This window comes from Talpa occidentalis, unplaced genomic scaffold (assembly GCF_014898055.3).
Source record: "Talpa occidentalis isolate TD23 unplaced genomic scaffold, MPIMG_talOcc4v2.1 talOcc4.14, whole genome shotgun sequence".
Classification (NCBI taxonomy): domain Eukaryota; kingdom Metazoa; phylum Chordata; class Mammalia; order Eulipotyphla; family Talpidae; genus Talpa; species Talpa occidentalis.
Window position 1 is genome coordinate 13,828,082 of NW_023601433.1, and position 13,284 is coordinate 13,841,365.

Consider the following 13,284-nt stretch of genomic DNA (forward strand, 5'->3'; position numbering starts at 1 on the left):
CTTTAACAGTGTATGCTTTGGGGCACTGATTTCTCCCCCTGCCCATAGCAGTGGAAATCCAGGTGTAACTTTTGACTCCTCTAAATCGAACTATAGGGCCTCCCCTGGTGGCGCAGTGGTTGAGCGCTGGGCTGCGAAGCTGCCCACAGCCTCTGCAGCGCCGGTTCGATCCTCAGCTGCATTGCAGACCTTTCCTGCTGTGCCCGCTGCTCCCCTCAGCAGTGTACTTCGTCAGTCTGCCTGTTCTGTTCCCTGCTCTGGCTCTGGTGAATTCTCTCACCCTCCTGTGCTTCTGACTGTACCCAGTGCTTGTATAAATAAATAAATAAATAAATCTTAAAAAAAAAAATTGAACTATAGGCGTTACCTTGTCTCTTTGGGGGTTTGGCTGCAGGACCCAGCAGACATCCAAATCTGAGGCCCTTGCAGTCAGCAGTTGCATCCTTGGATTACACACCTGAAGGTTCAACAAATCCACATCCCTGGTTGGCTGAATCTAAGAATGTGGATCCTTCAGTGGGGAAAATTCACATAAAAGACCTGTGAGTTCAAACTCATGCTGAGCAAGGGTTCACTGGATATATCTTATTTTTGTACAAATTTCTGTGGCTATAAGCAGAGAGCATAAAAGTGTAAGTAAGACCTCTCTGGGCATACATTTTTCCCCCTATCATAACTTTATTGAGATATAATTCACATATCATACCAGTCACCCCTTTCCTGTACACAGTTCAGTCGATTTTTGTGTCTGTATAGACAAGAGTCACTCTCACTGTTGTCAATATCCCCACACATTCATCAGCTCAAAACACTCTCTGGAGTTATCTCCCCACTGGTCCTTCCTTCCATGGCACTAAGCAGTCACTAGTCTCCTGTCTCCACAGAGTTGCCAATTCTGTGTATTTCTCATAACAGAATCAGACACTCCGTGGCCTTTGTGTCTGGCCCCTTCCAGTTGACAGAGTGTTTTCCAGGTGATTCATATTATACACATGTTTTGTTATGACTGAATAATCCACTGAAGGATATTTCACTTTTTTTTTTAAAGACATTTATTATTATACAAGAACCGGGGTACAGGCCAGATGTTCAGGAGGGTGAGAGAATTCACCAAAGACAGAGCGGGGAACAGAACAGGCAGACTGATGAAATACACTGCTGAGGGGAGCAGCGGGCGAGACAGGAGAGGTCTGCTGCGCCATGGGGATTTTTGTCAGCCAGCTGGGATTGAACCCGCTTTGCAGAGGCTGCAGACAGCTTCACAGTGTGGTGCTCAACCGCCTGCGCCACCAGGGAGGCCCTATTTCACTCTTTAAATTCATTCATCAACTGATGGATGTTGACTTGTTTCAACTCTGACATTTCTGTGAACACTAGTGTGCGTGACTTTGGTGAGGATTTACTGACATGTACCTGAGGCATGGAGTTGCTGGGTCCTATGGTAATTCTATTTACCCACCTGAGAAATTGTCAGACTGTTTCTACCTATATCTTCCTTGCCCACCAACAGGGCAGGAGAGTTCCAGGCCCTTCACATCCTGGCCTGCACCACTGTCCGTCTGAACACACTGGCAAGGGGACTGGGTGCTGGGAGGCTGCCTGCGACCTGTGAGTGGGGTTGGCTCCCTGTTGGGTAATGTAAAAATATCAGGCTTTTCTGCCCTCCTGCCATTAGGATTGATGATGACTCTGTGGTCCTGAATGCATGCCTGATGGCGGGCACCTGGAATAGGGTGTGGGCATACGTAGGTGGGTACACCTGGGCTAAGGCTGGGCTTCTAAGGGTGGCATCATGGGGATGCCAGGAGAGCAGAATAGCAGAGAGAATGAGAGCAAAAGAGAGAGCGAAAGAGAAGCAGAGGCCACCAGAGAATGCCAAGAGCCCAGAAAGAGTGCAGACTTGCTGAGGGCTGGGAGGCCTGCCAGCCTCCTGGCCTCCCCGGCACCCCTGCCTGCTGTGTACCCAGTAAAATCCCTAAATAAAAGTCTGATCCGTCTGCTCGGATCATAGAAAACCTGCACTGTATACTTCCTGCTGTTACACTCCCGGACACACTGGCTCTTGGGACTCACAGAGGTGCCAGGGCACCCAGGTCCCATTGGTGCTACTGAACATCTGTTTGTGGTGGGCAGGGGTCATTGGCTGGCAGGGTCTCCTTGATACCAATGAAAGTCCGATTAGGGGGAGATGATCAGGACATCGGGTCACGTTACCAGGCAGCCACAGTCGGGGATCTGTGGGTCAGGGAAGAGTGAGCCACTGAAATGCCTGCCGGTTTTGTGAATACACAGGGCGCTGTGGGCCAGAATGCAGAACTGAATGGAGAGTAAATAGAGCAGCTGGAAATGATTAAGTGTGGAGCCACCAGGGCCCGAGAGGTCTGTGAATGGAGACAGCCGGTAGATGGCCCGGAAAGGCATGCAGGGCCTTGACCAGCAAGACGCACCCTTTCCTGGATCGGAGGAGGGATTATCGTCAAAGCTACTTGTAGCAGGTGAAGCCCTTTGTCACATTTAAGGTCTGAAGCCCATCTCTGCCAGCCCAGAATGAAACCCAACATTCCCCAGAGAGGTAACTCCGATGCTGTTTTGGATGACAAAATTGTAGAATTGTCCATCCCAATGTCTGTAAGAAACAAACCCAACATTTTATTTTATTGGGGGGGGGTACCTAGATATTTATAGAATTACTCTTGTATTTTGTATATGCTTAAAAGAGTTCATTCAAAATGGGTGGCATTGTTTTAATTGCTTGCAAGTCTCCTGTGGGTCTAGTTTGACAGACTGGATGCACTCATCTGCTTCAGCATTCAATCTTTTGTGAAAAACAACAACAAAAATATCTGGAATACAAGTCAAAAAAACAAGGCTTGCAGTGAGATGCTCAATAGTGTAATTGAGTTAAAGGGAATCATCCTCTGCCACTGGCCACCACCTTCGCTGCCCAGCAGTGGTCAGGTAGCCTCTCCATGCACAGGGTAGGGACCCGCAGGGCTTCCAGACACAGAGCTGGGGGCTGGGGTAGGCCCTGCCCCTCGGACACCAATGGGCTGCCAGACAGACCCACACGGGGACCAGAAAGGGCAGCAAATGTCGACAGGTCCATGACAAACGTCAGCATGGCCAAACACAAATTTTGACATTCTGCAAAATGCACTTGTCTCTTCAGCATTTGTGATATTGAAGATCATTTGGGCTGTTGAAGTCACAGGTCAGCCTTGTGATTAGAATTTACAGTTACAATTGCCCAGTTAATTAGACTTGAGAGTTTTAACTTGAAATCTGAGTTCTTGTATAAATGGAAAACCCAGAGAAGTTGAGTCACCATATTGTAATAGATTTATAAAATATAGTAATTACTTACTTGGAATTTTTTGGTTTTTTGGTCATTGAAACTACGGAACTACTTCAAAAACAAATTAAAAATTAAAGATACAAATATAGCTTAATGTGTTTAAAGGATTTACTTCACAAAATGTGTGGGTCATCCACACAGAAACGAAAGCCCCTTCCCTGCAAAGGGATAGTCGCCATTTGCTGGTTTTTGTATGAAAGAGAATGTGGGTGCAGGTGTGCCTCCTTATCGCACTTGTTTGATTGCATTTTGCAGATTGGGTTTTTACAAATTGAAGGTCGAAGACCATCCTGCTTCTAATAAGTTTATTGGCACTGTTTTTCCAACAGTACGCGCTCATTTTGTGTCTGTCATATTTAATAAAGTCACTGTAAGGGGCAGGAAGACACAGTGCAGGTTTTCTGATCCCGCAGACTGGATAAAGGAGAAGTCCTGGATCCCTCAGTGGCTTTTGCAGGCTTTTATTTATATTGGGATTATCAGGTACATGGCAGGCAAGGGTGCTAGGGGGGCTGGGAGGCTGACAGGCCTCCCAGCCCCCAGCAGTTCTTCACTCTGGGCTCTCAGGCCCCAGCAGTTCTTCACTCTGGGCTCTCAGGCCTTCTCTCACCTTCTCTCTGCTCTTCTCATGGCTCTGCTTCTCTCAGGGCTTCTCTGCTCCTCTGCTTCTTTCTCGGCTTCTGCTGGTGTCCCCGTGACGCCACCCTTAAAAGCCCAGTCTCAGCCCAGGTGAGTCCCATCGACATATGCCCACACCTTACTCCAGGTGCCCGCCATCAGGCATGCATTCGGGACCGCAGGGTTCCGTCATTTATCCTAATGGCGGGAGGGCGAAAAAGCCTGATACTTTTACCTTACCCTACAATCACATTTAATTAAGTCACGTACATTGGATATTTTTAGACTCAATGCTATTGCACACTTAATAGACTGTAGCCTTTGTAAGCCTAAATTTTGGTTTCCCAGCACTGGAAAACCAAGAACGTCATGTGACTGGCTTTATTGTAACATTTGCTTTTATTGTTGGACTCTGGAACCCAACCCATAGTCTCTGCAAGGCGTGCCTTAGGGTTGAATTTAAAAGCTCACGAAAGAACTAGCCTTGATGTAGGTAATTTCAAGAAAAAGAACATTAGTTTTTAAGTTCTTAAATAAGCTCTGAACTTTGTTTACACAATGCAATTGTTTAGCATATATATGTGTGTGTGTATATATATATGTATATATATAATAAAATGTATCTCCCATTGGAGTGGGGTTAAGGCTGAGGGGTTTTAGGGAACTATTTCACTGCTCTGGCACATGTGGGGGCCCAAGGGGTGTCCTCAGGTGTAAAGGGCAGGAATGGACACAGTGCAGGCTTTCCTGATCCCATGCAGACTGTGTAAAGGAGGAGTCAGAGTCCTCGGTGGTTTTTGCAGGTTTTTTATTGGGATTTACCTGGTACACAGCAGGCAGGGGTGCTGGGGGGCCGGGAGGCTGGCAGGCCTCCCAGCCCCCAGCAGGTCTTCACTCGATCTGGGCTCTCTGGCGTTCTCTCGGCTTCTGCTTCTCTTGCTTCTCGCTTGGCTTCTGCTCGGCTTCTCCTTGTGTCCCGGTGACGCCACCCTTAAAAAAGCACAGTCTTAGCGCAGGTGTACCCACTTCAGGGGCCTGCCATCAGGCATGCATTCAGGATCACGGGGTTCCCTCATCTATCCTGATGGTGGGAGGGGAGAAAAGCCTGATGCCTTTTACCTGACCCTACACCAGGCTAGCCAGGGTGCCCTGTCAGTGGTCTGTCTGTTCTTGTTCTGTCCTAAGAGTATCTTCATCAAAGCAGTGGGACTATTTAAAAATGTCACCCCTGCTTCAAGGTCCCATCACACTAAGAAATATCCAGTTTGGCACACTGGCCCTGTGCCCTCTCAGGCCCTCTGTCCCCACCGTGCCTCCCCTACAACATCTAGCCTCCTGGCCTTCCAGCTGTCAGACCCGCAGGGCCCCCATCTAGAGACTGCTGTGGCTGCTACCTCCTGCCCGGGGCTCCCCCCCAGCCTGTGCCCACCTCTCCTCTCCCCTGCAAGGCCCCACCACCGTGTCTGAGGCGCCTGTCCCTGGCTGTGGCTGGGTCCTCTCCCTCTCCCCACTGTCCGCCATTTCTTGTCTCTGATGTACGTGTCTCCTCCACTGAAACGTCAAGGGTAGACAGATCCCCCGGTGCCTGCGCCAGCATCTCACGCACAGTAGGTGACCCACCCGTATTCAGCGGGCACAGGGACCACTGAGGAATGTTCTCACCAAGTACAGATGGGAAAACAGGACATGGGCCCACCTGGCTCTTGTCTCCCAGTTCACAGGAGCAGAGCTGGGAGAGGGAGCGGGCAGAGGGAACCCCACTCCAAGGGAGGAAGAGCTCTGTGCTTAAGAGACAGAGAGTTTGTTGGGGACTCAAGGTGCTTCTTCAACAGAAAACACACAAAGCCCCAGGAGCCGGCAGACTTAGCACTGGAGCAGAGGAAGGACCCTGGGGTGGGCTGCGCTACGGAGGGCCTGGTGTGGGTGGGGCATTCTGACGACTGGCTTGGCCAGGCACAGGGTACAGAGGCTGGGCTAGGGGTGGGGCCCAGTGAGGAGTTGAAGGGGCCTGGGTTTGGGGGGTAGGAAGCCCCAGTGGGATTGGAGTCCCACACAACTCAGCTCATATATGCAGCCTGGTTCTGGCTGAGGGATTCAGAGTGAGCACCCCTCCCTCGGCTCTGACCCCGTGACCTTGGACATCAGGTAGGATGTGGTGGCTTCTTGGAGACAGGCCTGGAGGCCTGGCTGGGAAAGCCGGCCCCTCCTTTGTGTTCCTCATCTCAGGCAGGTGGAGGCTGCAAGGCCCGATGGTCCCCATGTGGATACTCAGCCCCCCTGTGAAGAAAGTAGGCCAGAGATTGAGACAGAACTATAAATCCCCTCCTGGTGGACACTTGGTTAGAGGGAAGTGCCTGGGGGGCCTAGGGGAGCCCAGGGCTGGGGTGGGTGCTTGGAGAGGCAGGTGACCTGGGCAGGTCACCCCCCTGCACCCCTGGTACTTGGCCTAGCCTGAGCAATTACAGTAATTACTGGGCCCTAGGAGCCCAGGGCCCAGAAAACCTTGCCCCAAGTCTGTCCTTCCCTCTGACAATGCTCCGGCCTGGGCTGGCCTTCCCTTTCCAGTGACACACCTTGGGGCCTCAGAGCCCCAGTCTTCAGAGCAGGTGCCCCAGGATGCCCATGAACCACATCCCACAAGCTTGTCTCTTCTAAGAGCTTCCTGGAGCTGGTTCCTCTTTAGAGCTGGGGCTCCTTCTTGATTCCTGTCTCTGAGAGCTTGCTGGTCACTTGCTTGACATCTCTGAGACTCAGTTTCCCTGACTGTGAAGAGGACGGGTTTGTTGAAGGATGAACGAGCACTGTGTAAGTGGGAAGTATATTTTATTAGAAATTAGTGTGCTCATCAGCCACACCCAGCAGTCAATAGTTCCTGGCCCATCATATGCCAAGGGATGAACTTTACAGATGCGGAAGAGGGAGCAGAGCTTGGGGGCTGGTGTGGGGTCTGCAAAAGACTCAGTCCTCTCTGGTACCCCGCACCCCATCACTTCTTCTTTCTTTCTCTGCTGTGCCTCAGCTGCAGGTCCGTTGGCAAACATTCCTCCAAAGGAAAACACCCTCTTTGAGCTGCTCCCTCGCCAGCCCTGAGTTTATCTTATGTTTTATGCAGTATCGGTGGGCCGGGGCTGGTAATTAGCCTAATAAGGTGCTGCTGTGCCCGCCTGCGCCTGGCTCACTTGGATAGCTGCCCAGTAATTGCCAGATCTCCTGGATAAGGCCTTTGCCTGGACAGGTTCCCACCACAAAGCACACCTTGGTTGGGGTGGGGCGGTGTTGGTGCTGTTTTCGCTGCTTCACCCCCGCCTTCCTTGAGCAATGTGGGAAGCCCTGTTCTCCCAGGCACAACCATCTCCCCCATCAAACATGTGTCGGGGGCAGGGCTGCACAGCAATATACTGACCATGGGCTGCATTGACAGATGTTAAAGGGGAGGGAAGAAACCCCCAAACCAAAGCCAGCTGCAGACACAGGTGTGTGGGGGTGGCCTGGAAGCATAATGGTCAGAGAGGCCTGGCTAGGCCTGTACCCCGGCTCCTCTCTGGCGCCTCTTCTGGGGACATACTTGGTGCTGTTGCTCCTCTGCTCTCCAGGAGTGCCTGCCTTTGGGCCAAGAATGTCCCTGGTAGCACCTGCTCCTGGGCCCCATGCAGGAGGGAGCTCACCCCTACCCATGGGACTCAGCACCAGGCTCCCTCTGCCCACAGGCTGCAGTGCCACATCAGGAGCCGCAGTCCCTTGGGGCAGGATCCCTGGCCCTGGAGGGACCAGGCAGGAGGCCGAGGCTGAGGGAGCTGAGAAGAAGGAGGAGTGGAACACACCATGGTACCGGCCGCTCCTGCCCAGGGCAGCCACAGGCGCCCTGGAGGGGGGTGGGGGTGGGTTGGGGCGGGCGGGCAGCTAGGCCGGGATGTGCTGGCCCAGCCCAGATGCCAACTAAACACCCCCGCAGCTCCTTTGATCCGTCCCAGCGGGTGGGGCTGGGTCCTGAGCGAAGGCTTTCCCCGAGTTTATGCCCGGGAGGCCCTTGTGTTCCTGCGTGTCCTGTGTATCACTGGCAGAGTCCATGGTGCCTGGTGCCCCTCGATACTGTGCTGGAGAGGACAGAGGAGGGGGCTGCCCTGGAGGTCAGCACTGCGGCAGAAGTGGGGTCCTGTCTGCGTTCCCAATTGCCCTTCAGGGTTGCTGGGCTCGCTCCAGAAAGCAGCAGAGGCCCCTCAGCTCAGGAGCTGGGTGGGGAAAAACTCACCTGGCAAAGCATCCGGATCCCTGTTTTGTTCTGGGGTCAACTGTGCAAAACCACCAGCTAATCCCCCTTGACTTCTTGGAGCCATCCCGCCCACTCCTGAGCTAGGCTAGCCCCAGGGGCCTCCCTGACACCCACCACTCTGGGTCCGGGTCCAGGTCCAGGCCTGCCCTTCTAGTCCCAGACAGGGTCCAGGGGTGCAGAGAGCCCTGCTAAACGCAGCCCAGGCTGGGTGTGGACAGTCAGCACAGTCTAAATTAAAGCCGGTTCACCCCGGGCAGGGGTGCGCCGAGGCAGGGTGGCTGTTGGGGCGAGGGGCACCAGCCAGTGGCAGGGAGGGTTCTGGCTTCTGGGAGGGCTCTTTGTGCACATTTGCCCACACCCGTCCTGTCCTGGGTCTGCCAGGCCAAAGGGACATGAAAGCCTGACTCTGGGCTCAGCCCTTTTGCCCTAATGCGCCCCTCACTCGGGCCCCTTCGTTAGATGACCCATCGCACACTGGCAGTTCCCTGGCAACTGGGCTTCTGCCCTCAACCAGGGGCTTCCCATTGCGTGGCCCGTGGGAGGGTGACTCACACCCACAGGCATCCATCAGTGCCTCTTGCACCCACAAAGGCCACAGCAAGGGGTTCCCCACCACCAGGTGCAGCCTCTGAGTCTCCCATGCCATCCTTGCTCCCTCTCCCTCTGCCTGGCATTTGTCAATGGAAAAGAGACCTTTCCATGTGCATTTTTTTTTTTTTTTACAGGACTAAATTTTTTTTTAATGCATATTCTTTTTTTTTTTTTTAAGATTTATTTATTTATTTATACAAGCACTGGGTACAGTCAGAGGCGCAGGAGGGTGAGAGAATTCACCAGAGCCAGAGCGGGGAGTAGAACAGGCAGAGTGACGAAGTACACTGCTGAGGGGAGCAGTGGGCGGCAGGAGAGGTCTGCGCGCCATGTGGGACCCTCACCCAGTGGCCAGGGATCGAACCGGCACTGCAGGGGCTGCAGGCAGCTTCGCAACCCAGTGCTCAACCGCTGCACCACTGGGGAGGCCCCTATACAGGACTAAATTTTAAGCTGGATTGGACATTTAGTTGCCATAAAGGGCATTACGTCAGATGTGATCAGACCTACTGTTTAAAAAGTGATTAAAAGAGAATCATATTTAAATAGTCATATATGTATATATTGTAAACATTTTATTTTAATGTAAATATACATTCATCCAATAGTCTTTTTTTTAACTTTTTTTTTAAAGATTTATTTATTTATACAAGAACCAGGGTATAGGCCAGATACACGGGAGGGTGAGAGGATTCACCAGAGACAGAGCGGGGAGCAGAGCAGGCAGAAGGACTGAAGTACACTGCTGAGGGGAGTAGCGGGCGAGACAGGAGAGGTCTGCTGCGCCATGTGGGACCCTTGCCTTGCAGAGGCAGTGGACAGCTTCACAGCGCGGCGTTCAACTGCCTGTGCCACCAGGGAGGTCCACATCCAACAGTCTTAATGCAAGGCCAACACCTTTTCTTTGCATATTGGTCTTCTAATTAGAGTTCTGCTTATTTCTGGCTTAAATCACTCTTGTAATGCTTCATCTATAATTATTAGGTTGTTTTTTCTTTAGTAGGTCAATAAGTCTTTAAGACACTTTCAAAGAAATCTGATTATAAAACCTTAGATTTTCCATGTGCATTTACTGCCAGGAATTGCTGGAGCGAGAGCAGCGGAACAGACAATGAAGCCCCAATTCACTGTCCTGCTTGTACTTTACATGGGAGGGGAATTGACACCTCAGCCCTGGAGGGGAGGGAGACAGGTGGCGAACCCGATAAATAGAAGCCCAATGCAGGGAAGGAGATTCCACACGGAGAGCAGGCTGATCAGGACGGAAGGCTTCCTGGAGTAGCTGACATTTCAAATAAGGGCATGGAAAGGGAGCGCTAAGATGCTGGTGGGCACCTGGGTGAAGAGTCTCCAGGCAGAGACAAGGGCAAGTGAAAAATTGTGTCATGGCGATGCCTGGTGTGTGGGTGGAACAATAACCAGGCCATGGGCGCCGAGGGGTGACCGGCCCTTGGTACATGCGTGTCGGCTCTTTGTCCCCAGTTCCTGGCTCAGAGCTCCTAAACCCTTGGAATTTCCTGCTCTTTATAAGGAGCCCCTTTTGAACCCACCTGCATTTATACTAATGGGATGACTTAGGATGGGGCTGGTTCCCGGCAAGAGCAAGTGATCAAAGTGGGGGGAGGGAACTTTCAACCCCACCTACTGAGCTCTGGGTGGGGAGAGGGTGGAGGCTGCAGATTAAGCTCTATAAAAACTCTTGAGCAAGGAGATCTGATGAGTGTCTGGGGTGGGAACACATCCGCGTGCCCGGAGGGTGGTGCACCCCGTTGGGTAAGGACAGGGGCTCGCCCTCGGGAGCATCTGGGCCTCGCCCTGTACCTTCTTCCTCTGGCTGCTCACCTGCAGTGGCCTCTAATAAACTGGTAAGCCTAGGTAAATGTTCCGGGTTCTGTGAGCCACTCCAGCAAATGAACCAACCCGAGAAGGGGGACGGTTGGAACCTCCAATTTATAGCTGGTAGGTCAGAAGCACAGGTGACAGCCTGGCTTGGGTCTGGTATCTGAAATGGGGCAAATCTTGAGACTGAGCCCTTAGCTTGTAGGTCCTGCTGCGACATCCAGGTAGCCGGTGCCAGGGTCGAGTTAGTTATAGGACCTCTAGTCAGTGTCAGCAGAGACCTGGAGGGCTCTTGGGGGAGGGAAACTTCCCAGAGTGCCAGCTTGGGTCTTAACTGGATTGTTCTTTCCACTTCATGAGGAATGGAGGGTGAGGTGGTCAGGGGAGCAGGGAGGCCAGGCAGGAGACCAATGAGGGAGCAAGCTTGGTGAATGTGCCCCCTGTGTATGTGTGCGCGCGTGCATGCATGCGTGTGTGTGCATGTGTGTGTGACAGCCGTGGGGTGCTGAGCACACTGCTGAGGCACCAATGGTGGTTATGATGGCTGTGTTTCGTGGGAGCAAGAGTGATGACATGTTGGCTCTGAGGTGTGGGTCTGAGCACCCTGCTGTCCAGCGCTGCGTTGCTTTATCGACACCCAAGGCCTCCTTCTGGGGAGGCTGTGACGGTCCAAGCCCCAACTTGGAAGAGGAAGAAATGTCTTTTGCCTGCAAAGCTATGTCTTTTCACTAAGTCCCTGTGCCCTCGCCATCCCGATAAGAGTGATTGGAGAGCTCTGGCCGGCAACAGGTCCCCAGGCAACAAGGAAGTGGCCCACCGTGAAGCTGAGTCAGGGCAGGGCAGGGGTTGGGGAGAGGAAGTGGGTAGGGGAGGGGAGTAGGGATGGACATGGCTGGGGCCTGTGCCTCTGCCTCCAGGAGCGTGTTTTGTGAGGAGCAGAGACCGGCCTCTGCCACCCGAGCTGTGGGCCCGGGCTGCACCCATCCCAAGGGCACCCCATTGTCCTGGTAACCCCAGTGGCAGAGACGCACCTCCACCAACCTCGCAGGTGGGGGGGGGGTAGGGTGGGGTGGGAGGAGACTAGCCTGGGCCCTCCACAGAGTCACTGCTGAAGAGGCTGGAGAGGGAACCAGTGCCTGGGCTCCTATTGGCCATGGGATGAGGCTGGGCCAAGACTCCAGGCCCAGGTCCCCCAGGGGGCCCGAAACCACAAAAGAAACCCCCAAAGGTCATTCCAATCAGGGGAGAAATGAAGAATGAATGTGGGAAAATGAGGAACTGGCCCGAAAGTCCCCCTCAGGAGCAGACACAACTCCCCTTCCTCTGAACTATGAACAGACATGGGCGGTCCTGCATCCTTGCTGTCAGCTCATGACGAGCAGCTCCAGTCTCCCAGCAGCAGGCTCCGTGGAAAGCCAGAGCTGGAGCCTCCGAAAGCAGAGGCATTCTCAGCGACAGACACTCCTTTCTTCAGCTCATTAATCTGCAATTCTTTCTGTGGAGCAGGCCCACCCCTGGGATGTGAGACTCCTCTGGCTCCACCAGATGTGGTGAAACAGGCCTAACCTAGACTTGAGGTGCTAAGACATGGACTGAGGACTGGGGAGACGCCTGCATTGCAGGGGCGGTCCCTGAGTGGCTTTCTCCTTCCGTGGTGCGTGAGCCACTGACCTAGCGGGGCTGATGCACAGGGAGTAGCTCCCTTGGGACACGGCAGGAACATGAGGGGAGGCTGGCGGGTGAGGCAAAGGCCTTGGGAAACAAATTGTTTTCCATTTATGTCCGCCGAGGACTCTACCGCCAAGTGCAGTGGACAGTCTTCCTCGGCCGGCGATGTCTCCGTCCACTGGATTCCTGGATTCTTTCAGAGTCTCTTCCGTTTGGAACCCGTTGGGGCAAGAGCTTTCACTCTGGTCTGGAGGGTTCTGGGGGACACATCCAAAACCAAAGATGTGATGAAAGAAACTGGCTGCCTAACATGCAATGGATGGGGTGTTAATTCTAGTCCTGGACTTCTCATCTCAGGATGGAGAATATGTTGTCTAGACCTTGAAGCCAGAAGGGTGTCTCAGTCCATTCTGGCGGCTGTACTAAAATAGCACAGCTGGGTGGCTCGTGAACAACACAATATCCTCACACTTCTGGGGCTGGAAGTCTAAGACCAGGGTCCAGCCTGATTGCAGAGGGCTGGGGGTTCTGTCTGGGTTTTACACTTCTGTTCTTATCTTCACAGAGAAGGGATTGGGCCTCTTGGATGAAAGCAAAAGTCCCCTTGATACATTCCTGGGGATCTCAGCACCACCCAAAGTCTCCCGCTTTCAACACATCACACCTTGTATAAGGAGTCCAGCTTGTGTGCAGGGGGGATGTACACATTCAGGCCTCTGCAGAGGGGGTGAGGCTGAGCAGACCACCCTGAGCTGTGGCTCTCCCCCGAATGTGGCAGTGATACCCTGGAGGCACATGGCACCAGCCTGGCTCTCTCAGCATGATCTGTGCTCCTTCCTTAATAACAGGATCCTGGGATTTAACTTTGGCGAAGTGTATCTGGACCAATTCTGGCCTATGGGGCATGAGTAGCAAACATCAGAGTGACTCTATTCTAGGAAGT